Source organism: Lissotriton vulgaris, chromosome 9 (genome assembly GCF_964263255.1).
Source record: "Lissotriton vulgaris chromosome 9, aLisVul1.2, whole genome shotgun sequence".
Lineage (NCBI taxonomy): Eukaryota > Metazoa > Chordata > Amphibia > Caudata > Salamandridae > Lissotriton > Lissotriton vulgaris.
In genome coordinates, this window is record NC_141697.1 from 532053632 (window position 1) to 532077586 (window position 23955).

Consider the following 23955-nt stretch of genomic DNA (forward strand, 5'->3'; position numbering starts at 1 on the left):
GCTGAGCGCGAGGGGCCGCGCTGAAAGTAAGTCAGAGTTCACGGGTACAGAGGTAGCCTGGGCAGAGGCTGTCAGAGTCAGGAAGCCAAAAGAGGCTCGATGGCAGTAATCAGGGCCTACTCTGCCAGAGCAGGGAAACATGTAAAGTGTACTACAAAAAGACGGTGGCATAGCATACTTAGGAACGGACTATATAATCCATTCAGGGTGGATCTGAAAGAGGACAAGTTAACGTTGGACGCAAATGTATTTGCGTCTTCATAGCTGGTACAGGAGGGAAGTTACATGCACTTTAAGCTGGTACATGGAGTCGGTGGGGTACGCGCTAGGGAACATAACATGACCAAAATTTATATTTCCTCATTCCCTCCTTGTTCCCTACGGACCCTTCATGAAATATCGATCCTCATGAATCGATCAGTTTGTTCTTGCAACATCATTTGTTCTTCTTTCTTTCGTTTACGTTTTGAGAGAAAACTGGAGTGTTCAATACATGACGTGGCACACAGTCCACAAATCGCTGGCCCACACTGCAGGCACAGGCAGCAACTGAATACTAGGACTAGGCCAATGCCTAGGAAGGATAGGATCTTCCATCCCCAGGCTGTTAACGTTGTCCAGAACCAACCGGACCAAGTCCAGGTGCCTGGATTCTGATGTATCTGATTTGCAATTTTATGGAGACGGGTGATAGCTTGATATACAGATGGTGCGTTTTGTGGTATGAAAACACAGCAACTTGACCCGATGACCTTACAGGCTCCACCTCTATCTGCCAAGATGACGTCAATAACAAGACGATTCTGAAGGACAACAACCCGCATGGCGGACTGCTCTTCGGTTAAGTTACCTAAGGCGGAGGCAGTTTCATTCACTACTGCTTCAAGTGTTCTAGTTAATCTGCGTATTAATTTACTATTCTGAACAGGGCCTAAAAAGAAAAAGAATCCTTTATTAAAGTCGGTGTACTGTTCCCATGCCGTTTCTGTGTAGTCGACAAGTGGGATATCTCTTCTGGGTCTATTCTTTACTAGATTGGTATTTCTATGGTAATCAGGAGGAGCTAGAAAAACAGGTGGCAGAAGGAATGCAATGTAACAGGTACCATCCCAATCTGGAGGTAGACGTATGTATGCGGTATGACCACAAACAAAGTAAGAGTGACTAATAGCTTTAAAAGACGATTTTCCATGATCACTGAATTCGACCACAGTAGTACATTTACTATGACCTAAGTGTATTGAACCTTTCTTCTTGATACATAATTCACCAGTAACTGGCAATACTGACATAATGGGTAGAACTGGTGCAGCTTCGGACTCGACAGTAAGAATCATAAGGCTAATTGTATAATTACCTAATCCATACACTTCATTTTCTAGATCAGTTCCTATTCTGGTGGGGAGTCCCTCCTTATCTGGGTAACAGACGTCGAGCAGGACTAAGTTCAGATTTCCCCAAACCCAGCCCCCATCGAAAACAGCAATGTCAGGATCTAAGGAATTAATTATTTTAAACCATGCTCCGCAGGAGCCATTGTGAGTGAACGGATACGGAAAGAGGGGCAGGGCTCCCTTGTAATTCTGGTAGGGAGGGAGTCGGCCACATATCCAGCAATTTGTAGCATTGTTAGTTTGATGAGAATGATGTAGCATACTAATGAATGTATTGTTGCGCAGCGCAAGTCTGTAGGAAAGCTCGTGTGGAGGTAACTCACTAAAAGTGTGTTCAGCAGATACATTATAGGCAGAATGTTCACGCTTGAAAATAGGGTAATAGATGGGTAATATGATGCTGACAACAATAATTAGAATACTAAGAATAAACATGATTAATAGTGTCACTATGCAGTGACTACGAAGTGATTTACAATATGTACGTTTCTTGGCCTCTCTCTCTCTCTCTCTATCTCGATCTAGGGGATACATGTCAGAGACTATTTAACCGATTCACCTAGGGGAGGACTTAAACAATTAAACTGTCTGACTTGCTAGATCGTAATTTCATGCGATATTGTTCTTGAGGAGTCTTTTCTCGTTCAGATTCTGTAAAGTCTTTTTGTTCGACACAGTCTTTGGTGGGGGTGGACGAGTCTCGATCAGGTTTCAGTCCAAAGAATTTTTTTATATGACTCGTGTGGACCCACCCCTTTCTTCCTTCTATTTTCACGGCCGTCCTTGTTGTTAGAAGAACGGTCTTCGGGGACTTCCAGCGGGGCTCCAGCGGACTCTTTCTGTCGAAGTTGCGGACGAACACAAGGTCGCCAGGACGGACGTCGTGTGGCTTTACATCAGTGTTGTCAGGGAAGGCTGCGGCAACCTGTGAACGACATGATTGGAGTGCAGACATCAAGGAGGCAAGGTAATCTGTCAACATGTTACAATCAACATCAGTAATCTTTTTCGGAATGGGCGTCCCCCACATATTCGGTGGTCTGCCAAAGACCACCTCGTACGGGGATAGCCCTGATCTCGAATGGGCGACCATTCTCATGTAGAATAGTGCCACTGGCAGGGCGACTATCCAGTCGACCTCTTTCTCCTGACATATTTTGGCAAGGCGGATCTTTAATGTCTGGTTATGCCTTTCTACAAGGCCTGCTGCTTCGGGATGTCGGACACAATGGAACTTCCACTGGTATCCCAGTAATAAGGAAACTTCTTTCATTAATGCAGATGAGAATGGCTGACCGTTATCTGAGTACACGACACGAGGCAAGCCGTATCGTGGAAAAAATTCACGAACCAGCTGTTTGGCAGTGGTCGGAGCAGTGTAATCTGGGACTGGGTATGCTTCGGTCCAGCGGGACAGAGCACAGACAATTACGAGAACATATTTAAATCCTCGACAACGGTCCATCTGGATATAATCCATCTGGAGGACTTCAAAAGGGTGATCGGGAGGATGAAATCCACCTTGCTCTACAGGGACGCTTTTTCCTGGATTGAACTGACAACAGATCATGCAAGTACGCACTTTCTGTTTTGCTGCTGCTCGTAAGTGTTTATTGTTCCAGAGATTTTGTAAACTGTCTAACATCGCTTTCTCTCCTAGATGTGCAGGACTATGTGCTGTATTTATCATAACTTGAACCATAGAGTCAGGGAGGAACCATGTAGATTTTCCCTTTGTCATCCAACCTTGATCTGTCTGGATCCCTCCTAGTTCGATCCATTTCTTTATTTCTTCTGGAGTAGCATGTGTCTGAATGTCGATAACATCTAGTGTGGGATCCCTGACTGTCATACAGTTTGTCGGATCTGTTGTCATTGTCGTATCAGTTATCTGAGTGTGGGTCAGTGCTGTATGTTTTGCTGTCTGGTCTGCCAGGTCGTTACCCTGGGAAACAGAATCTGTGACTTTAGTATGTGCTTTACACTTCATGACGGATATGGCTGAAGGCAGATGTATTGCTTCTAACAGTGCTTGAATGAGAGGACCGTGTTGGATTTTGGCACCATGAGAGGTCAAAAAACCTCGTTCTTGCCACAGCATGCCGAAGTCGTGTACGACTCCGAACGCATAACGGGAATCAGTGTATATGTTGACATTTCTGTTCTTGGCTAGAATACAGGCTCGGGTCAGAGCGATGAGCTCTGCCGCTTGAGCAGACAGTGTATCAATACGATGTGTTTCTTTAACTTCAGTTTCAGTGGTCACGGCATACGCGGCCACTAACTCTCCTGTACTTGTTCTCATGCATGAACCGTCCACATAAAGTGTCAGGTCTGGATTTGTCAACGGAACATCTGCTAGATCTCGTCGGGGCTTTGTTACTGCATTAATGATCTCTATGCAATCATGCGGAACTGGATCTGTCATAACTGTAGGTAACAGTGTTGCTGGGTTCAGGATACTGCAACGTCTGATTTCTATGTGTGGCTGGAATAGTGTCAATTCGTAACCTGTCAGTCGTGCTATAGTCAAGTGTTGAGTTTGGGTTCTGTTTAAAAGAACCTCTACAGAATGTGGAACTTGTACTGTTAACTGGTGACCTAGAACAATTGAATCGCTCTGTCTGATTGCTAACGCTGTTGCTGCTACTGACTTTAAGCACGCAGGGAGTGCCTGGGCTACTGAATCCAATGTACTTGAAAAATAAGCACAAGGCTTATGTGAACCTGCTTGGTCTTGAGTGAGGACAGATAACGCTGTACCATCACGTTCTGTAACAAAAAGTGTAAACGGTTTGTTGTAACATGGTGTCGCTAAAACTGGTGCTTGGCATAATGCTTTCTTTAATTCCTCAAAGGCTTGTGTATGTTCCTGAGTCCAAGGGAGGGCAGGCGAAGTTGCTGCCTCCTGCGTCGTTAACTGGATGAGTGGTTTAGCTAGAAATGCATATTGAGGAATCCATTGTCTGCAGTACGAGGTGAGGCCTATAAAGGCCCGCACTTCCTTTTGTGTCTGGGGTCGTGGCATATTTACAATTAACTGAATGCGATCGGGAGTGAGCTGTCTCCCCACTTTGGACAGCAAGTGACCCAAGTACACAACTTGCTGAACACAGAATTGTAGCTTCGAAGGAGACACCTTGTGTCCCTTGTCGGCCAGGAAATGTAAAACTGTCAATGATGCTTGTTCACATTCGGGCTCACTTCGTGCGGTGATCAGTAGATCATCGACGTATTGCAGTAAAGCGGTGTTAACTGGCATTTGAACACAATCTAGTTGTCTTTTCAGTGCTTGACTATAGATGCTGGGGCTTTCTGTGAATCCTTGAGGTGCGCGGGAAAATTTGAAACTTCGTCCATTTAAACTGAATCCGAAGAGATATTGGCTCTCCGGATCAATAGGTACACTGAAGAAAGCGTTCTTGAGGTCAATTACAGTAAAGAACGTTGCTTCTGAATCAATAGCAGTCAATAGGGAAGAGATATCGGGGACCACAGGGTACTGCGTTACGATGCACTTGTTCAGTTCTCGAAGATCAATCACCAGCCGATATACTGGCGGTGCATTGGGGTCTGTACGTTTAAGAATTGGAATGATGGGTGAATTACAGATATTGGAGTCGGTCTCTACGACCACTCCCTAGGCAATAAGCTCTTCAATGATTTTCAGTAAAGCCACTACAGCATCGGGTGGTAACTTGTATTGTCTGATTCTGGGTAGAACAACTCCTGTCTTGAGTGTAACACGATATGGAGTGATATGCATACAACCTACATCAGCTGGGCCTTTTGCCCATAAGTGATCTGGTACATTTTTCAATCTGACATCAAAATCTCTTAAAACATAATGACCCTTGAAATCCCGTAGAAAGAGTCTGACTCCCTCCGGGGAACAGCATATTATGGCTCCTAGAGCCTTCAGTGTTTTGATTCCTAACAGATTTTCTGGGCATGATTTCGTGAGTAATAAATCTGTAACTCGGGACAATGGACCCACAGCTAATGGTACTGGTTCCGAAACTTCATTTACAATAGGCTGTCCTGAAAAACCAAGGGATACATTCTGTGAGCCTGAGAGGGGTGCCCCTGGGACTTCATTGTGACTGATTGTAGTGCGACTTGCCCCTGTGTCAATTAAAAACTTTCTGTCTTTTCCCAATACGTGACTGTGTACATAAGGACCTTCTTGATCTACAGGAATTTCAATAAGAGGCAAACCACCTTCCCTCTCTAGGCTGTTTCATGTGTATCGGGGGTAATCTGGATATGCAGATTGGGCATACTGGTACATCTGTTGTGAAACTTGCTGAGTCGCGGCAATGGGCTGTGGCTGCGGTACTGCTACTGTCTGTGCTGTGTGTGATGGAGCATGCATAGGCTGTGTATTCTGCATCGGCTGTACATTTTGTGAAGTCTGTTGCTGGACCTGATCTTGTCTAGGCGGATGCGGTCTTTCTTTAGTTTTACCTGTTGAGATGTTGTGTTTCAGGACTGGGCATTCATGTACATAGTGACCTGGCTGCTTGCAGTAATTACATGTCCCTTTAACGGGAGCTGTATTGTGACTTGTCTGGGCCCCACCTTTTCTCTGGCCGTCGGCTGGGACCGTCTGAGCCACCAACATTTTCATTTTTGTGTCCTTCATACGCTTCTGTTCCTGATCTTGTTCTTCCCTAATTCTGTTCTGATGATATTGTAACATTTGTAACATCTGGGATGGCGTATTTGCCTGCCAAGTACTTTCAACTTTGTACACTCTATTTTTAACTAACGGTAGGGAATTCTCGACTAATTTTGATACGAAAAGATGTGGATATGACTCGCTGCTTGGTTGTAGGCCACTATTTATAATGAAACATTTCTCGAATCTTGAATAGAAGTCACTAGTATCTTCATCTTGTTTCTGTTTACAGGACGAGATTGCGTCCCAATCTTCCTTTCTAGTTGTCAATAATCTTGGCAAAACCTGTACTATTAGTCCGGGCAGTGCTTTAGTCCTATCCCCAAGGCCTACCCCTGGGATTCGTTTGCTTTCTTCGTCTTCTATTTCTGCCCATGCTATCTTAGACTCTCCCACCTCCCAATCCTTTTCCTTTAATTTCTCGTAAATGCCCGTGGGCAACAGTACTTTTAACATTTTCATAATATCATCATATGTGTAATCCCCCATCAGTAACATGTCTTTAAGCTCTCTGTGAAAACCTGCAGGGTCTTTATCATGACACGGGACTAATTTCTTCATTTCTAACAGTTCTAACTTAGTCAGTGGTGTGTGGACATACACACGCTTCAAAACTTGATCCGCACCCATAACTGGGTGTACTTCTCGTAAGGGGTTCTGACTTTCAATGCCACTCAGGCATTGCATGTGGTACGTTTTTCTTTCTGGAGGCGGGGGGGGAACATATTCAGAACTTATAAAGGTGTTATATTTACGTCGTTGTTCTATAATTATTTGTATTAACTTGGTACTGAAACCTCTCCATCTATCCATGAGTAGTGCTTCTAATGTTTCGTGTAAAGGACCTGGATCGGAATGGTTGTTTCTGAACTTGATGAGGAGGTGCTGAATCATGTATACACCTGCTAATTTCTGCTCGTCTGGGGAAAGGTTCAAGAATGTCTGTGCTAATGTATCGTCATTATATATGTCTGGGTTTTCGGCCCATAACACGGCTGACCGGGCTAGTTCCTGTTCATCCATAGAATTGAGTACATGGTACCCCATTCGGTCTCGAAGCCTTTTATCAGTTTCCTGGAACTGATGTTCAGAAGAATTCGGGTTTGTTAAAGCAGAGAGAAAAACTCTCTTGTTTTCCGGACGGATGCCTTTCCTAAGGTAGTTTCCTTTACCTACATACGCTATAGTATCTGCAGTCCTTCCTTGTTCTGTAAGTTCTTCTTCCTCCTCGGAGGAAGCTTTATCATTCCCTTTCTGATGTGCCGTTATCACTGCCCTTCTAATTTTCTGGTACATACTGGCTATGCAAGCCCCCTTGTCATGTTTTCCTTCGGCTATATTTTGACCCCACTTTGTTAGTCCATCTAATTCACTTTGATCTGTCTCGGGCCTGTCTCGTTCTCTTATTAGACAATTTATGAAAAATCGTAATATCTGTGCTTGAATGTCAACTTTCTGTTTATCCATGGCATCCTTGATACTGTCAGGGTCTTTCCCTGTCTGTATAAACTCGTATATTCTATCGAGACGCTCCTTCATTCCTACATAGCATAGCAAGATATCAGTGGCAGATCTTAATCGTAGTGATGCCAATATCATTAGATCGTTATTTCCGGGTACTGGATCATATCTGCAAACTGACATGTTTTCCTTTAATGCGTCAAGACGGGGAGACTGGAACACGAACGGATTCTGCGTGTCCCTTAAATTGAATCTGTGTGTTAATGGCGGGGTCTGCGGACCCGCAGTCGCACCTCCTGAGGCGGATGCTTGGGCATTATCTCTCCGCGGAGTCTGTATCTGAACTTGAATTTGTCGTTTAGTAGGATCAGGTAGGACCTGTTTCGGTAGGTCAATCTTGAGTGCGGGAAGTGGCGGAGCTGGCGGAACAGGGGAAGTCTGTCGCGGTACTGGCGGAACATGATCTGGGGGCGTAGTGCCACCCCCATCCCTGTCAGTAGGCAGGGCACGAACAGGCAGATTGGCGTAAGCTGGTGCTACATCCTCTAAATATGAATTTAGGAATATGTCTTTAGTACTTTTATGCCTTACTTTAGTTGGAACTAATGGTGACGGTAAGTTTTTCGGTATGTCTGATAGGGCCTCAGGTGTACCTTCGGCCGCGAGATACATTCCGTTTACAAGATTGTTTCGAGCACGGTCTATTTGTTCTGTCTTTACTCGGATCCCTTCAATAACTAATTCATTTTCTTGGGCTTTTTCTGATTCTTTAAGTCTGTCCTCTCTACGGAGTGCTTTCTCAGCACGCTTATGTGATTCCTTACGCCAGAATTCTATGGCGTCTTTCTGGGATTGTCTAGCTTTCTTTTTCCATAATGCTTCTTCTACCTTCATGATGCACTCGGCATCCCATGTTCCAGTAACAGGCCATCTGTGTCTTTCGTCTAGGTGTTTGGTGTAATCGGCCCATAAATCTAGATATAATATGGCATCTATGCCATGCTTGTGGTACATAAAGTTACCTGGAGTGTCCCTAGGGGGAATAGGAATGTCTTCCTCCAGTATCCCTTTCCTGGTTCCTATCTGCTTTAACTTGTTGAAAAACGGCATTTTGCTTACTTATTACTGAGTGCTCGATCTTTACTATTTAATACGAGTTACAGCTAGTTGATACAAGAAACACAATAATGCACATTAAACAGTCACATTCATACCACGACATTAATCACATAAGAAGACATAATAAAACATAGATGACTACCCCCCTATACTGGATGTACTGCTCAACAGTACAGATACACTGATGTAACAGTGCAGAAATTCGGAATACTAGATATACTGCTAAACAGTACAGATACACTGCCTAAAAACAGTGCAGACCGGACTTGCGTACCCAAACCCGTCTAGATACGACCCAGCAATGGTACTCACCGGGAAGCACGGAAACAGAAGGCCTCGGAAAACTCGACTGGACTCGACTCGGTACTTCGGAAAACTTCGGAAAGCTTCGGAAAACTTCGGAAAACTTCGGAAACCTGGTGGACCTCTTGACACCTCGGACCTTGCTTCTTTCGGCTAGGCTCTGGTCGGGATCCTCCGCACTCCTCACCGCCTCGTCTGGGCACTGATCGCAGTCTTCGTCACCTCCTTGGGTCAGAGGGAGATGCAGGAAATCCTGCCGGTACGCGTAGGTTCCGTCTAACTGACGGCAGGGGACAGAGCTTGCAATGCGCCAACCGGCGCGTGAGGTGGGGGAGGGGTCCCTATTCGGGCGCCAAAATGACGTAAATAATTAATTTACTCTCTTAATTTCTATGCAGGTAAGTACTTAATCAATAGCAACTCAATCGGAATGAAAAAAGACAGAGTCCGTGGTGTTAGAGTTTCTAAGGGTTTTATTCCTCATAAAGGAATGGTCTAGACCAGGATATCATGTTCTGACCACCACAGGGGTGTCAGAAGGGATAGAGCAAACTTTATTGACATTACATAGCTTATATACTTGATTTATACCATAAGAAGTAATGTAAGAGGCGTAACAGCTGAGAGAAGACAAGATAACAGTATACACGTGTTACTAGTACGTAATCAAGAGGCGTAAACTAGGCGTGAATCAGAGGTGTGTGCTAGAAACGTCACTGATAGGTGACGCAAGTGGGTGGCACCAAGGGGTGGTGCTAACAGAATTGTTGCAGTGTCAGCAGAAATCGGAAGCTTGGATGCGCGCGCGGCTGCATGACGTGTGATTGACGGGGTGCAGGGGACTTGACATTTACACTGACGGAAAGAGACAGAAGTCTGGCATGTCAGACCAACTTGTACTTTTATCGTATCTGATATCTGATGTTTAGGAACCATACTATCTGGGCGGAAAGGTCTCTAGGGCAGAAGCTATTCTATGCTAACTGTGGATGCGTGTATAAGCGCCTAAGTGTCTACATGAGAAGCGTGGGGCACGGGGCCTTCCATGGAAGCATGGTAACAGAGGCTATGAATTACTTGTATTGAGACAGGTCGGCCCTTGGGCTTTGCAGCTGGGGAGGATGTTTACTGGAGCTAGTAGGCAGGAATGCATTCTCGAGGAGCGGAACAGATAACTCGAAGGTTATAGTCAGTCTTGGCAGAAAGCAGGCTGAGCTGAGCGCGAGGGGCCGCGCTGAAAGTAAGTCAGAGTTCACGGGTACAGAGGTAGCCTGGGCAGAGGCTGTCAGAGTCAGGAAGCCAAAAGAGGCTCGATGGCAGTAATCAGGGCCTACTCTGCCAGAGCAGGGAAACATGTAAAGTGTACTACAAAAAGACGGTGGCATAGCATACTTAGGAACGGACTATATAATCCATTCAGGGTGGATCTGAAAGAGGACAAGTTAACGTTGGACGCAAATGTATTTGCGTCTTCATAGCTGGTACAGGAGGGAAGTTACATGCACTTTAAGCTGGTACATGGAGTCGGTGGGGTACGCGCTAGGGAACATAACATGACCAAAATTTATATTTCCTCAGCTTAAACCCTGTAGATTTCGGAGGAGACATTATTCTCTTGCACACTCTGAATAAAGGAAATATTGAGCAAAAAACTCATCATTCGACCAGGAAAATGTTTGGAGCAAGAGGCGGAACTGCATACGTTGGGGCAGACAGAAAAGAATCCACGTTGATACCAGGGGTGTTGCTCATGGTTGCTTTCTGGGTGGAACAAAGTCAATGAGGAGCTGCATGGTGCCACTTACCGGCACGCAGAAACAATACTGTTTAAATCTCTGGAATCCAGTCTACCTCTGGGTATATTCTAAAGGTAAGGAATCGGCAGTTAGAAGTGTCCATCAGATCTATCACAATTAAAACAACGTTTTTTTTTTAAAAAACAGTGTACATTTCATGAAACGCTTTAATTCTCAAAGTAGTGAATTTAGGGGAAGCGCTGCCTGCATCTGAATAAAAATGGCTGCCAGGTTCCATCAAATTCACCAAATTCCCCATAGGTTGAGTGGATTTTTTTAAACAATTTTCTTACAATTTTTCCAAGCTTCTAAGCATATCTACTACCCCATAATTTTTCAAAAACAGACATCTTGCTTCCCCACATCTCTCAGATTTTTTTCTTTACAATACAGAATTCTGATATTTTGCTGAATCCACAAATTTCAAATTGCTTTAAAAAATGATAATTGAAACCACTGATCCGACCATTTAGTTGTTGAAAAATTCAAATGTGGTTTCAAAAGAGTTTCAAGCGGGGCATGGCCAAGACGGCGAGCGGGTAAGACGTGTCTCCTATCGTCTCCCGGCTCCCGCGGTCCAGACTCGCTCTTCAATGCCTAGTGCAGGCCCCAAAAGCCAAGGGGTGAATAGAGACTCCTCTCCGGCCTGACATCGAGTGTCATTTAAGTTCGATCAGGCGGGAGGAGTTGGAAACTGATGCCGCTTGCTGCGCTGGAGCGCCATGAGGATGGCTAAAATGGTGGACGCCTTCCAACACTAGAGGGACTACTGACAGAGGCGGGCGGCGAGAGGTGCCCAGGTGCCAATCCACTAACCGGCCCCCAGTGAGTACAAGAAATTGGCTGGGGCGGCAGGCTGCAGCGGGAGATCTGATGGAACATTGCGGACCGGACATCGGCAACGAGCAGCAGGGAGCCGCCCCGCGGGCTAGGGTGAGCGGCCTGGCCTGCCTGGCAGCTTGGACGGAGCCTGGTTGTGGGACAGTGGGGCTGAGACTGAGCGGATCAGCGGCAACGGGGGTGCGCGGCTCGTGAGCCGAGGTCGGGCTGCCGATTGGGGCAGAGGCTCCGCCGCATAATTGCAAGGCGACACCCACAAAGTGTGGAGAGGGATCCCGGCCAGGATACAGCGAAGAAGGTGGCGAGGCTCCGGAGGTCCACAGCGGTGAGCCTTGCTGAGAAACAACGAGACGGCGACGCGTGAGGCAGAGTGCCTCGTGGAACTAGGGAGAGGCCGACTAACCCGATTCCCAGAGGCCCTTGTAGTCTGATCCCAGAGGTGGGTAGAGTGGAGCTGCTGCCCGGATCCTGCAGCTGAATGCGGCGGCGAACCTGACTGCCGGGGAGCTGGCCGGTGGAGGGTGTCGGGAGGCCAGGCCAACCCGACAGAGGACGCTGAGACCGGCACAGAGGGACCAGAGCTGAGGCCTGGTATAGTGGCGGCGGCGGAGCGAGGAACTGAAGAGCTGGCTAACACTGTTTCGCCTGGGAGTGGTGGAGGTCTATGGAGCTGTTCCCCGAACCGGGGCTTTGGCAGTGAGAGGTAGGCTGGAAGTTGGGGAGTACCGGCCAACATTTTCGTCTGGCGCTTCCTCCCTCCGTAAGTGGAGCCCACTGAAGGATCGAGCTACGCTCACGGCAGCGTTATGGAGGATATCTAGAGGCCCATACCCAGATGAGAGAAAGACATTGACACAGGGAGCGAGAGAATCACACGGCCTTGCAGAGGGGAGGCGAGGTGGAAATATTGACAAGGTCCCCGCCACCGTCAGAAGCTAACCACAACCACAGGAGGGGGTCAACACGGAGAGGGTAGCGCCATCTATCTGGAAGTCCTTGAGGTTCGAGTGGCCGTTTGGCCAGACACTTCGGCTGACAACATCGGACCTGGGGGCTTGTGGGAGGGCTTGGCCCAAGGTTCCGCGCGCAACATCGCCTACACGGAATAGACACATCACAGGCATATAAGGGAGCGGCGACTCAGGAGGCCAAGGGGCACGAGCCGGAGCAAGGCCGTGGTGACCAGTTGACGGCCGGATCCACGGAAACAGCACTTAGGACACAGATATGGCCACAGGGAACATGTGGAGGCAAACTCATTCGAGTTGCAACTTCAACGCCCAAGCACTCGACCCCACACAGCTCAGATGTCTTCTCTGAGGGGTAAGAAGGACATGTTAACCCATCCAACAGCGACGGGGGGCAAAGGGGAAGGGTCCCCTTCACGAAGCCTCACCAACCAGACCCAGGGAATGATGAGATTCCAATCCCACCCTCCTTTTTGGAGTCTCTTTTCAACACCCTACGAGAGGACTGTCACACCCTTAAAAGCGAGGTAGCTAGCGAAGTGAAGGAAATCCGGCGGGATGTGGATGCGATAGGCGAAAGACTGGCCTCCATGGAAGAAAAGAACAAAATCAGGACGAGGAAATAACAAGGAGCAGCACTTGGACCTCCAAACCCACACGGAGGACCTCGAAAATCGCTCTCGGCGAAAAAACATAAGGGTGAGGAGGGTGCCATCGGACGTGGAAGGTACGGACATGGTTCATTATCTACAAGAGCTCTTCCGAGCAATCTTGGGAGCAGAGTCCTCCATGGAGATTCGAATAGATCGAGCTCACCGAGTAGGGTTGAAACGGAGGGCACCAGCGCCTCCTCCAGATATTCTGGCTTTTCTTCCAGACTACCCCCTTAAAGAGCGGATCCTTCGCGCGGCTAGAATGAAGCAACCCATCAAATATATGTACCACTCCATCACCCTCTACGAGGATCGGGCCGCTAGCACTCTACAAAAGAGAAAGGACTTTAAGGAATTCACTACCCTCCTCAGTGACAAAGTGATCGCTTACTCATGGGGCCATTCGTTCCGTCTGATTTTTAAATGGGACGGCAGGCCCCTGCAAATCAGTTCCCTCACTGATGCCTGTAAACTGGTGGGTCTCTCCCCTCCCAGACAGGAGGAGCCAGCTAGCCCGGCACATTGCTCTGCTAGATCGCTATTGCAAAAAGTTGGGAAGAGGCGCATGGCGGCGAGTTTCATAGCACAAGAGAGGCGAGCGGCCCTGGTCACTGTCCGGAAGGACACAGCATCTCAGGATGCCTCATGATCCTTGGAGGAACTGCAATATTCATGTGAGATGTAGCTGGGGGGGGCTTGCGGGGGCGGGAAGTCTTGGACCACCATATGCCCCTATCTCCTTTCTTTTCCAGAGACCCAAGACCATGTGACGGGGGTAATGGAAATTTCAGGGAATGTTGGGAGTTTGTGTTGGGGTTAGGGAGGGGGGAACTGGTGTGCTACAGGGCAGGGGACAGGTGCCGCTGCACGGAGCTGGGTATTGGCAGTATTGGGGACAGGGGAAGGCGGGATTGGGGATAGGGAGGGTTCTAATCCCTGATTCAAAGAGAGAGTAAGGTACAGTCCCTATGATGCATTCTCCACTTTGCATCGTTACCCTTAATCTTAAAGACCTCAATAATCCCAATAAAAGGAGGGCCATACTATCCAGCTTAGAGAATATGGGAGCAGCAGAAATGTGCCTTCTGCAGGAGACTCATCTCCTCCCTAAAGATTGGCATCGCATGCGGTCCAGAGCATTCCCTCACCCGTTTTTTACTCTTCGACTCAAGATAAGACGGCTGGGGTGGCCATATTGGTAGCTAAGAGCTTTGCAGGGTGGGTGGAGGATAAAGTAGAAGACATAAATCGATGACTCCTGGTCTACAAGGTAGAAATGGGGGGCCGTACTCTGGTGGTGGGGTTAATCTATGCCCCTAATTCGGGGCAAGAGAAATTTTTGAAGGCCGCCTTGTCTGAAGTTCTGGGGGTGCAGGAGAGATGGGTAATTATGGGTGGAGACCTCAACTTAGTAATGGATACAAGGGCAGATAGATCAAATCAACATTATGGCCAAACGGGGGCTTTGTCACAGGAAGGGAAGCAGTGGTTACAATCCTGAGGGTTGTCGGATCTATGGCAGGAGGCACACCCACATTCTACACAATTCTCCTTTTATTCACAAGCCCATGGTTCATATGCGAGGCCAGACTATCTAATAGGCACGTCTGAGCTGCAACGCTAGTCAAGATGTAGACATCATCCATGTAGCGCTCTCAGACCATTATGCAGTCACAGTGTCCCTGGAGATACCCCGCCCAAGACACAAACCTGGGGGCTGGCGATTAAGGGAGAATATGTTCCATAGATCAGAAATGAGAGAACAGGTCCTTCAATGCATCACAAATTACCTCACACTCAACGATTCCCCTGAAGTTCCCCCCCCACCACTCTCTGGGGTGCCCTCAAGGCAGTGGTGCGAGGGGAGTTAATAGCAATAGTAGCGGCTGAGAATAGGGAACGTAAAATTAAAAGGGAGCAGTTAACGGCACAAGTCCTGGAACTGGAGAGGGTACACAGTAGGACGAGAGCTCCGAGGGTCTGGTAGCAATTGAAAGCGGCGCAGGCTCAGCTGGCAGGGCTGGATCTAGATAGGGCCGAATATGCCGCACTCCGGCTCAAACATTCTTTCTATATCGGGGGGACAAAACAGAACGACTGCTGGTGAGCAAGCTCCGGGCTCATACTCAACAAACAAAGGTACAGGGCATCAGAAGGACCTCCGGCGACATGGAGGCGAGTGACAACGGGATTGCAGAATCATTCCGGGCATTTTATGTCGAGCTCTACCAGAGGGATAACTCATCTCTTTCCCATATCGAAAATTATCTGAGGGACTCCCACACGACTGGGCTGCTCCCGGGCAAGCAGCGGCATTGGAAGCCCCAATACAGGTGGAAGAGGTGATAGGATCGATTTCTCGCCTCAAGCTACTGAAGTCCCCAGGCCCGGACGGCTACTCAGCCAGGTTTTATAAAAACTTCTGCCAGGTCTTGACTCCGGCTTTTCGTTTTTTATGTAGAAAAAAAGAAAGAACAATACACAAGGCAATAGTACAATATACAGGGACATGTGTTCATACAGGAAGGACTTCTGAGTGCAATGTTATTCAGCATATAACTAATACAGAGATTAGGGCGGTCAGCGGGTAAGCCAGTCGAAAGTAACATAAAGTGAAGGATACATGGAATGTCAGATCAGGGGGAAAGGGAGACATCTAGGTTCTCAACGAAAGGGGGCGTACATATGTTTCCACTGTAGGCATTCCACTGGTTCCTGATTTTATTCCATTTTCGAGGTCTATCCCTAGCCACATATACAGTCTTTTCTCTAAACATGCACCAATCCATACTTTCCTTCCATACCGATACCGTGGGCGGCCGCTGGGAACCCCACAACTGTGCAATGTCTCTCTTGGCAATCATGTTCCCAAGGGTCGCCCACTGGGTCTGAGCAACATTATAATCATTCGGTTCCCACACATTCAACAGGCAGCGCCTGGCTTCAGGCAGTAATACAACTCCCGTGACCCTCTCCATCACTGCATGCACACGGTTACAGAATGCAACCACCTCCGGGCACTCCCAAATTATATGAAGGAAGGTTCCAACCATTCCACAGCCAGGTTTACATAACCCATCGGGGGAATAACCCTTACGAACCAAGCGCGGACCAGTAACATACACACGATGGAGGATTTTAAGCTGAACAAGGCAGAGACGGGCAGGAATAGCCACCTCCTTAGGTGAAGATAACGCAGATTGCCAGTCCTCATCATCCAGCTCCAAACCGTCACCAGTCCAGACCTCCCTGAGACGTATAAGTAGATCCGCCCGATTTTTGATCAACTTCTTGTATATTAATGAAATCGTGCTATCGGGCACATGACCATCAAGCACACGATCTTCGGGCGGGGAGGACTCAGGGATGTCGGCGCCAACAGTGAAAACCGAGGTCAACGCATGGTGAACCTGTGCATATCTGAAAAATTCCCTGTCACTCAACTCGTATTCTATCTTTAATGCCTCAAAGGTCTTAATTTTGCCCTTGGCCCAAAGGTCGCCCACCCTGCTAATACCAATCATGTTTGACTCCGGCTTTGACAAGATTGTTTAACTCATTCATGGGTCCGGGGGCCATCCCACCAGAGATGCTGGTCTATAGTGGTCTTACCAAAGCCTGGGAAAGACGTCACATTGTGTGGCTCTTATCGCCCAGTGTCACTCTTGAATGTCGACCTGAAACTATTCACGGGCATACTAGCAGCCCGCCTTGGCCCGCTCATGTTGGGCATCATAGAGCCGGACCAGGCCGGTTTTATCCAGAATCGACAAAGCAGCGATAATACCAAACGAATCCTGCACTTAGCCTATAAGAATATGAATGCTCTTCTCTTGTCGGTCGATGCGGAGAAGGCATTTGACCGGGTGAATTGGAACCATCTGGACCAGGTGCTGAGGCGCGTCGGCCTGGAAGACAGGTTCCGGGAATGGATCTCGAGCTTCTATAGTTCGCCCAAGGCGACAATCAGAGTAAACGGGGTCTTGTCTCACTCTTTCGAGATCCAGAAAGGGACAAGGCAGGGGTGCCCAATGTCGCCCCTCCTTTTTGCGCTCTACGTAGAACCGCTGGCTCAAAAAATCAGGGACAACCCCCCGAGACCCCAACAGCCAGTCAGAAACGCTGGGCACCGCATCTAGGTAGAGACCATTCCCCAAAAGAGAGGAAATATATCTATTATAGTGCTAATCACACAGCAAGGAACACGGCTAGCAGAGGGACGGCAATCAAGGTGGCCACATATTGGTTCTTACCCCAGTTCGTCTAATGAAAGGAAACCCAGACCGTAGTCTGACGCACCTGTAATCGGAGTGTGAAAAAATTGAAGGCTATTGGCAAGCGATTTTAGATGAAGTAGACAGAAGGTTCGAAACACAAATCCCGAGATTCCCAGCTTATATAATACTTAGCTTGCCCAACCTCCTCACTTATCCCTTGCAATCCAGGAGGGGAACTCAGATGGGCCTAGTCATGGGGGCAGCCCTTCAAAACGTCTTATCGCACTGGGGCACGCCAGTCAAACCAACATACCTGGGGTGGCTACACAGGGTCTGGTACATTCTGGGGATGGAACGGATCCAGGCCTCTCTCACTAACTCCATGTCCATTTTTAATGATGTCTGGCAACCTATAGTGTTTCTGTTGGCCACTGAAATGAATGAGATCACATGCCCGAAGTATCTCTGCCTCCTCCGCCTCACTGAGCCGAACACACCACCTACAGGCTCTTGATTCTCACCCTAGCCCTGTGCCGAAAGGAAGGTTTCCTCCAGCTCAGTCTTTGGCACACCAGTTGGGGGAGGAAAGGGAGGGGGAAGGGTTCAGTGTGCATGTTTAAAACATACCACACGTTGTGTGATTGTGCCAGAGCTTCCTTTGCGAATACCACGCTCCTCACGGCACAGAACAGACCTAAGGACCTGTTCAAAATGGTGAAGGAGCTGTCAGGTGCATCTACTGTACCTAAGGCCCCCTGTCTTGACACCCCCCAGTGTGAAGTTTTGGCCAAATTCTTTGTTGAAAAGATTGAGAAAATTTATGACACTTTCAATTCCTCTCCTGCTGTGTCCACTCACCCCGTCTCAACCTCAGGTACTCCCTCACTTGGCACCCTCCCTTGTTCTACTTCCGTGCCTCCTCAACTCCTCGCTTGGGACCACATCTCTCCTCCGCTTTTAAAAAAGTACTTACAGGACATACAATCTGGGTCCCCCCTTGATCCTATGCCTCCCCAAATCCTTAGCTCTCTGGACCCAGCCCTACTTCTGATTATTCTAAAGGTTTTGAATGCCTCCCTCACTGAAGCTAGCATTCCCAACGATTGGAAGCACGCTATGGTGGTTCCATTATTAAAAAAGGCCAACTTAGATCCTAATAATCCATCTAATTTTCGACCTATCTCTTTACTTTCATGTTTTTCTAAAATCTTGGAGAAACACGTTAATTCTTTGCTTAATTCTTATGTGGAAACTTCTAACCTTCTTCATGGCTCTCAATCTGGGTTCAGGGCTGGTTTCTCGACTGAAACCACTCTCCTTGGTGTGTCAGAATCCATCAGGCAAAGGGTGGACAACGGGGAGACCGTGGCACTCATTTTACTGGATCTGAGTGCCGCATTTGACACCGTCTCCCATTCCATCTTGTTGTCCACCCTGAGAGAGGTGGGTGTCGATGGCTCCGCCCTGGCCTGGATCTCTAACTTTCTGTCCAATCGCACGTTTCAAGTTTTTTCCTCTACTTCTGTCTCATCAACTTTTCCCTCTAATCACGGTGTCCCACAAGGTTCTATTCTCAGTCCCCTGTTTTTTAATTTATATGTGAGACCTCTTGCTTTTTTGGCGGAACAGGCAGGTCTCTCTATTTACTCCTATGCTGATGACACTCAAGTCATCTACTCTCTTTCCACTAACAAGCACCTCCCCTCTTCCTCCCTTCAAGCTGGACTTAAACAGATTTCGGCATGGATGTTGGAGCACAAATTAAAACTAAACGGGGAAAAAACTGAACTTCTCCTGTTTGGCCCTGACATGCCGCTCTGGGGCCCACAACATTGGCCGCCGGAGATGGGCCCTCTTCCCACCCCAACTCCTTCTGCTCGTAATCTTGGAGTCCTCCTGGACAATCAATTGTCCTTCAGGCAACACGTCGTGAAAGTCTCCGCCACCTGTACCACCATCATCAGGTGGCTTAGGAAAATCTCGTGGATGCTGCCTGTCGACACCCTGAGAACTGTAGTCCAGGCTCTTGTCATCTCACGCCTGGACTATGGTAACATCTTACTTCTGGGTGCCTGCAAGGAGGAAACTAAGAAGTACCAGGTAGTACAAAATATGGCTGTTCGTCTTATTTGTAACCTACCCGCCAGATCCTCAGCCTCGTCCCATATGCGTAAACTACACTGGCTGAGGATCGAGAGCAGGGTCAAATTTAAGGCATTATGTTTTATGCATAAAATAATGACCGGAAAAGCTCCACGCTACCTATCTGGTCTGGTGCAGTATTATCTTCCACCGCGTACACTTAGGTCCTCCACCCAGAACAAGTTCCGGATACCGCGCATCAAGAGAGCAAAAATGGGAGGGCGCTCATTTTCCTTCTTGGCTCCCTCTCTTTGGAACTCTTTACCCCCCCCTCTGCGCTCCGAAAAGTGCTTCCTGACTTTCCGTAAGGGAATTAAGACCTGGCTTTTCAATATGTAAGACTGCTGACTAGACTCTCCCCTCATTTTGTATACTGCTTTATACTCCCAGCGCCGGGAAACCTACGGGTAGCTGTGCGCTTAAGAAATGTAATAATAAATAAATAAAATAAAAATGTTTGGTTTGTTATGTCTGGCTGTTATTATCATGGCATAGCTGCTTTTCTGTACTCGAGCCCAGGGGGGCAGATATGCTGATGTATGGCTACAAAACCGTTGTAATTGTTGTGTTATTACTGCAGAATGTCAATAAAAACCAAGTTAAACCTAAAAGAGTTTCAAGCTTGCCAGTTTAAATGGCCAAATGTCTACTCTTCGATTCCTGCACCTGCAATCTGATTGGCTAGCAACAACAAACACCTGTTGCTGTGGCTTTACAGGACGTAGGGCAACAAAGCCTACACACCAACAAAATTGACAGAGATGACATATAAGCACTGGATGTGCAAGAACTTACCACAAGGGGAAGGTTTCTGGGCGCTGTCCAAGGGCGACAGAAAGAGTACCAAAAAGCAAATACACCTCTTTTTTCTTGCAGGATTTGCAGATCCAATTTCAGGTCCCCGAATCTGCTCACAGGTCTGCAGTTATGGGCCTATGTGAAAAAGATTAAGCAGTTTACAATCAAAAAGATTAAGCCTACACAGTTTTTCAATCCGTTTACATTGTAAAGTGAGCGACTGCTGCATTTGTCATATTTAAAAATCAATAAAGCAAGCAAGCCTATTGGCTTGAACTTGACATAAACATGACCATGTCACCAGGGCCTAAAGACACTCACAACCTATTAGGTAGACCCAAACTATACTTTGGCATTTGCTTCAAAAACACTGAGTATTTATTATGGCTGAAACTAAAAGGGATAAATCTTCAAAACCACTTGTTACTGCATATGTCAGAGCTGACAGAGTGAAATAACCCTTTTATACTGTATTAGTCAAGTTCTTCAAAAACTAAAGGCTCTTAATATGTTGTTTGTCATGGAATTCACTGTGAAAAAAAACTCGTATTGCCTTTATCAGAGTTCACAATGTAAAGCCACATCCTTATGCATTTGTCGGAGGGTTAACACTTTAAAGATCATACCCATGGAGTTTGACAAGGAGTTCACACTGTAAAAATCCCCACCTATTATTGCATTTATCACAGAGTTCATAAAGTAAAACCACTTTTTAGGTTTCTGGCAAGCAATTTCACATAAAAACCGTTCCTATAGTATCCGTCAGAATTAGGGTGACCAGCCATCCGTAAATTTCATGGACCATCCGTAATTTGGACCTCACGTCCGTTGTCCGTGAGGATCCCTTTTACGGACGCCTTTTGCCCATAATTTTGGGCATTGCAGGAAACAGCACTGTTCCCTGCTTTAAGCCTAGGCTCCCTAATGGGGCCGCCTCGCACTCTTCCTGGGTGCACAAGAGCAGCTTCACTCCGCCCACTGTCATTCTGTCTGCGGCTGATTGCCACATATAGAATGACAATGGGCCAGTTTGGAGAGTTACTGCATGCAGTGGCCTCCTCCTGCCACGTTTAGGGCAGCGCATTTTGTCAGATGGAAAGAATGTGCAAAAACGCCAATGCTGCTACGTGAGAATCCAGTTCATTCAAAGAAGCTGGTGAAATAAGTTAAAAAGAAGGGGCTAGGGTTCTTCAGTCTCATCATTTTAGAAAACTGCATGTTCAATATTTTATCCAACGAAGCCATGGTTGCTGCATTTTTATTTTATGCAACTAACAATTGGCAATGCCAATAGTTCTGGCTTGTTGTAGGTGTAACGTTACTTGCTGTGTTATATATCTGGATGCAATGACAGAAGAGGCAAAATACAAGTCCGGCGGCACACTATGCTAAGCACAGATTTTTAACTTAGGTGTTTAAAGCCACACCCTTAATTACATCAAACAACCCATTTGGAGAGACCCCCCACCCCTTTGTTTCATCCGGCTTAAAGCCCTGGAAACAACACAATGTCACAGTCACCTCATGGCACTGTGCATCATACATAACTCATGACTTCCACTTTTTCAGACTGCCTATGTGCAGGGGCATAGTGAAACCTAGCCCCACCCCACCCCTTGCTTTAGGAACTACAGCAAGGGTGAAATTCTTGATGGGCCTCTTCTGTATGCAACTCTGCAGACAAAGGATCAGCTCATAATTAATATGAAAGGTGGGCGAGTGAGTGAGTGAAGGGATGGGTGGTGGCTCGATGGATAAGTAAAAAGGTGAATGGATGGATGAATGAGTGGAATGGTGGATGATGGGCGAGTGAATGGGTGGATGGATGAGTGAAAGGATGGATGAGTGATAGGGTCAATGGATGGATTCATGAGTGTATGAGTAGAAGGATGGGTGGATGGATGGAAGGAAGGATGGCTAAGTGAAAGGGCCAATGGAGAAAGAAAGGAATGACTGAAAAGGTGAATGGGTGGAGGGATGAGTAAGTGAAAGAATGGCTGGGTGGGTGAAAGGGTAAATGGCTGGATGGATGAGTGTATCGATGGGTGGAAGAGTGGATGGATGAGAGTATGGATGGATATGGTGAAAGGGTGGATGGATGGATGAGTGAAAGTGTGGATGGATGGAGGGATGGATGGATGGAAGGATACATGATGGATAGGTTTGCAAATGGATGAATATGTTTGGATATAGATAGGATTACTTATATACTATAGTGCGACCTCCTCTGATGTGTCTGTAAAACTTAGTCAGAATTCCTATCTACTCTATTATTCAAAGGCATACGACCCGCAAAGTTGTATGTGATCGGAGGTCTACATTAACATGTACTTATCAATTAGGAGCAATAACTTCTTAGGCAGACTATCACAACTATTATTCAATCAAGGCGTGCAGAGAAGGAGAAGTGGACGGAACCACAGCCCCGCTCTTAGTACTACTATGTATAGCTCTTTTTCTTGTAATCACATAACATCATGACAAAAAAATGGAATTTAATTAAAAAAAATAGGTTTTGTTAGCCAGAGTAATCAAGGCCTTGTCCACTAGTAAGCTGTGGGAATCTATGTTATATAATACATGGTCCGAAACCCTTGACACAGTGTAAAAGTTATCCACCCATAAAGGTCTATTGGCTTTAACATATGCAATAAATGTATGTATGTATGTATGCATGTGCGTGGGGTTTCTATAGAGCAAACCTAGCCAACAGGCAGCAGGGCACTGAACATGGTAATAAAGAAGTCAGGCCTACTGCCTTTATCATAACTTTTTCTAATGAACAGGCCAGCACTGTGACATTTGATATAACTTTATTTTCCTAATAAACCAATCATGCCTACAGACTTGATTATTATCATGTCACTATAATCAAGTCAGTCCTATTGGACTGAGCATAATCTGTAATACATACATTTTTTTCAACGAAACACACAACTTCTGAGCGAACATATCTAGCAGGAAGGTAAATAAATATATTAACTAAGCCAAAGTCCCTTTCTCTGTTAGTTCCTACTAGAGGTCTTTTTCTGTTGATCACAATAAGGTCTGTCCAGAAATTAACAGGCATTTCGCAAACACAAAATGTCTAATAGTTCTATACTTTAGAGAAGCGTGCACTAAATGTGGGATAAGGCTGCCCTCTCGCTGCAATGACCAAACATTGCAGTGAGATACACATTAACAAGGTTTATAAAACTTGAACTGGAATCGGACGAAATACAGTAAGAACATAAACCATTCTTTCACTCAAAGAATTCTGACGGTTGTACCTTGCATTTCGATAAAAATGAATTTTAAAACAATGTGTTCACTGCTTTTTGTGTACATTGGCAATTTCAAAACATAAATAGCAACGTCATGCAATCTAGCCCGTAAACTCAGGGATAATCGCCAAGTTATCTAGACCAACCGCAAATTCAGGCATTTACAGTTCTGCATGTAGTATTTCACATCCTATAACGCCGCAAACCATATTTCAATAATACAGCTAAATGTTCGAACGCGCTATGAGTTAACGTCCCAGGCCGATGTGAGCTCACTCGAAAAAACTGTGAAAGCCTTTTCGGTAGTTCTTCATTTT

At 46.7% G+C, this 23955-nt stretch overlaps 1 protein-coding gene across 1 annotated transcript in view; it reads right to left on the reverse strand.

The window, feature by feature from the left end:
- The window catches only part of ITPKC (inositol-trisphosphate 3-kinase C), a 902887-nt gene that overhangs the window by 551900 nt on the left and 327032 nt on the right, over positions 1 to 23955 (reverse strand). The window contains exon 2 of the mRNA XM_086938015.1: positions 20370 to 20507. The gene's annotated coding sequence lies outside the window, so the exon portion shown is untranslated. The remainder of the gene's footprint in view (positions 1 to 20369; positions 20508 to 23955) is intronic.